Source organism: Pinus tabuliformis, chromosome 4_1 (assembly GCF_031772625.1).
Source record: "Pinus tabuliformis cultivar Carrire ecotype Pingquan chromosome 4_1, CPIR1, whole genome shotgun sequence".
In the NCBI taxonomy this organism is placed as follows: Eukaryota; Viridiplantae; Streptophyta; class Pinopsida; order Pinales; family Pinaceae; genus Pinus; species Pinus tabuliformis.
This window is the reverse complement of record NC_142303.1, coordinates 384925676-384930134: the sequence shown is the minus strand read 5'-3', so window position 1 is coordinate 384930134 and position 4459 is coordinate 384925676.

Sequence of the window (4459 nt, the reverse complement as noted above, 5' to 3'; positions counted from 1 at the left end):
TCATCAAATTACTCTGATTTATACATCTTTGGATTCACAATCAGAAGAATGTTTCTACTTGAGTAATTTGGTTGTTGAAATTGTAGAATATGATTAAAATAGTTACAGAGATGGCTGCCATCCAATTAGTAATGGTCTCATTGGAATTAGTGGAAGAAACCACTCTCACACCGTACATGTTCTTATTCAATATTTTGAATACGATTTTACAATCCTTGAAAGTTTCGAGACTTGTTAGGAATTCAAGGCACTTCAACTTCCATTGATGGTTATGTTAGGATCTCGTGACTTTGGCAAGATCCCTAAACAAAGTCAAATATGTTTTTTCTTACAAAATCCTTTTGTTTGTGTGGTTTCACTGGATGTGAAATCCTGCTTGACAAAAGTTTTGTATTTTAGATTTAGTCTTGCTAACTTTCAAGATTTGGGTTCTAATTGGATTCAACATTCTAATTGAGTTGATTCATGTCCATGCAAAGTTATTGTAATTAACATGGGTTTGGAGTGTGTTTCTCTCATAGAAGCATGAAACTACAAAGCTAATCATTTCAAATACTACCTTTGGAAAAAGGAATAGTTATTATATAGGATTTACGATTGTAGAGAAAAGTATCTCCCTTAGGTTTGGAAGCTAACCTATAACAACATATAAACAAGGAACCAAATTCTTTCCTTAAAGTAAATAGCTAACAAAATGATGCATACTTGGAATCCATCATAGGCTTCACTCCTTTACCTTGAATGCTCTAATTCCAGCTCCGATTGCCAAAATTAGAATTTGCATAGTCAAATAACACAAGCGAAGAAGAGATTTATGCAGTATCATCTAAATACTCTATTCAATAAATCAACATGGTATCTAAATACATGAAATAAAAATAGAAAATATAGGAAAATAGAGAATTCTTTGCATTAATATAAATGGAAGGATTTTACAACCATAAATAGGTGTTGATCTTGTAGAAGAGCTCCTCGAGGCTGAATTGTCCTTTCCTTGTCACAATATGCACCTCCAATCACCCTAACTGCATGAAATGAAACCTCTCACCATAGTACCATAAGGGTAAAATCACTCTCCAAAATCCAACCCCTTGCATATGGAAGGTTGTAAATATATAAACGAGTGGGGTAAGTTGGGATTTCTTATACAATTACAAATATAAGCCTTAGATCCACCATTGATGGAAGGATAGGATAAAAGGATAAGGGATGGAAACTCCAAATTAAGGTAGGATAGGATTCGAATGTTTTATCTAAGGTAAATGGTTTTAACAAATTCTGGAAACTTCTAGAAGAGGAATCTTACAAAATTTCTCCTTTTTTCCAAATTTTCAGAACCAACGCAGGTGCAAAGGGGATAAACCTTTAGATGATCAACGCAAGCCATAGTGGAGAAACCTATAGGTGAACATATTCCAATGGGACGCCAGGGTGCGTTGGTCCTAAAATTGGCTCAAATGATGTAGTTTATGGTATAAACTCTAGGGAATTAAAGAGACATGCTTAGGGATTTATGCAAGATGACGATGAGGGGGAATAAGATGTTGATTGATCCCATTAGGAGGCCTATTGGCGGCATGTTGACAAAATAGCCTATAATAGATTGCCCCCTAAAGTACAAAGTCAAAAATGACTATTGATGACTGAATTGCTTTACCTTATGACAAGTTGATATCAAGAACAATCGATAAGCTTCATCTGTTACAACACATTTTTATCATGACATCTTTATTTCCGAGGGAGGCATACCCATACTCAACACATAAACTGAAATAACATTTATAATGATTAAAAGATGTACCCATAGATGACAACTCGTGGACCCATGAGTGAATGAATGTTGATATGATCATAACCCAGATGCATAGAACTAGATCTTGGGTCTTCTATCTCCTTCAAACGACCAACCAACGTACAAGTCTAACCATGTGAATTAATGAGCTAAGGTTGAACATGGTAGACACCATATAATTACTGGCCAATGATGTAATTTGTTGATAGACATAGGAGAAACCACCGATGATGTTAATGGCTCTCAAGGTAATATATTACAATATGTATGGTGTGAATAAATGAGTTGATCTAAAACACCACACAAATTCGTCCAGTCAAAGGCCATTGATGTAAACTTGTCACCAAGAGTGAGGAAACTTGCCATTGATGTATGCAAGCACTAAGGTACCAAAAGGTGTTTCTGAGTCAACTTCCTGGATAATGAGTTGATGTCGACAAGAAGCAACACATCACAGGAGGGCCTTGATGTATCCCCCATCAACGACATGAAATGAGTATCATGAGTGAGATAGAATGATGCAGATACGAAACTAGATTAGGAAAGGAAAACACAGAATGAAGGCTTAAGAATATTGTAACGAATCTCAACCAAATGAATTCTCTTGAACACACTAGAGACATTGAATGGAGTTAGCAACATTAACCTAAAAATGAAATGGAGGCTTTGAAAAGAATATTTTAACAAAAAGAAAAGCATATTACACAACGCAACAACCATAGAGATGAAGTGAAAGGGTGTTGTTTTCAAAAGTGACTCGCCGCCATTAGAAAATGGAATACCTTGTTTTCCTAGTTACCCCAACCATACTAGTGAGGACCTCTTTATTTTTCAACAAGCTTAAGGAGGATAGCATATGATTAATCTATAATTTCACTCTTCAAATCAATCCCTTCAAGTATATTTAAAAAATCCTAAGAAGGAGAGGCCCGGTCTTGTCATGTTTGATGAGTCCATCATTGTTTAATCTTTTAACGAGTCCAGCGAAGGTAAAAATCAACATATTTTTCATGTTTAGAGAGTTTGAAAAAGAGGCAAAAAGGAAAACTAGAGATGTCCCTTTTTGTAGATAATTTCTCAAGTTTGAAAAAGTAGAAAACAATACTCAAGGGAAACTCTTAGCCATGTTTGACTAAGGTATTCCTTTTTCATAAATAATCTATCTTAGTCCAGAGAAGGGTTAAACTTATACTAAGTATACGCCTTTTCATTTACTTCTATGAATTCAAAAAGATAAGTGCTTGGAACTGTTTTTATATTTTGGGAGTCTAAAAAGAGCTGAAATATGACTCCAAGGGGTTCCTTTTTCGTAGGTTTATAGAGTCTGAAAAAGAGATAAAAGTATACTCCTTGGTCAAAATAACCTGTTTAAAGCATGATAAAAACTTCTTAACAACTGTCTGCCTGCTCAAAATATCACATAAATGACTACACATACCTGTTTCATAGTAAAAATGAAACATATATAGGTAAAGACATTAAATATAAATAAAATAATGTGAGAAATGACCATAAATACTTAAAATGACTATTCATTTTCACCATTTCACATTTACCTTCAATAGTGAGAGTTCTTAGCTCTTTTTCCCTCGGTCTTCTACAACTGATTGTAGCTAATCGAATGGACCATTCCAAGTATTGTCATTTCTCAGTAGGAGCTAAAACCTTTCCCTTTCTTTTCATTTTCCATTTTTGTGATTTCATGCAATTTTTTTGAGGTTTTGATGACCTTGGGGCTCATAGAACATGCCATAGTACCAACCGAACCCCCCATAATAGAAACATGGGTTGAGATTGGGTAGAATATAATTGTTGAGAGAGGTGCAATGCTCTGTGATATACTACTGAGATGCATTGGGCACAAAATGCTAAGTTGTTTATTAGTTTTCCCTTAAATTTTGTTAAGATTTTTGCATGAAAAGGAGCCTAATGAATCTATTGTTGATGTTTCAGGTGTTCATTAACACATATTGAAATTCATTTCGAGAGAAAGATAACATGAGGAATAAGATTTAAATGCAGCAAATGATCTTGCTACCATACAGGCACTGAAAGTTTTGGGATTGCTAAAATTATTTTAGCTTCTAAGTGTAAGGAAAGAGATGGAATTATCGAAATAAATTTTCATTCATGGGATGTTTAGGCACAAGAGTTCAGGTTTGGGGAACATCTGTTCAAGGAAAAGATAGAAGATATCTACTTTCTGATAGGTTTATCTAAAAGGGGTGCCCCCATCTCTCTCCTAGGTGAGAGAAGTGGTGGGGAGACAGTGATAGATTATATATACACTTATTGTAGACCTTAAGTCCATCCAATGAGGAATGGAAATATCAATATGTTAGGTCCCTATAATACTAGTGATTCCTCCATTACTATTTCCATTGTATCCCTTATAGTTATTATTGTGCCCCTATTGTCCCCATATTGTTATTATTGTGCCCCATAGAAGCCCACTATTGTTATTTTTGTGCCCTTATATTATTATTGTTAGGACCGCTTTGGTTATATTGTGACCCTTTAGACTCCTATATATTGAAAGGAGGTTTTGTCATTTGTATCATCGAAGAATTGTTCATTTGTGTAATGTAAAGGAGGTTGCCCCCTCAAAGAGGCTGATTTCTAAGTCATTGATCTATCTTTTCTATATTTTTGTGAGCTGGTTTCATA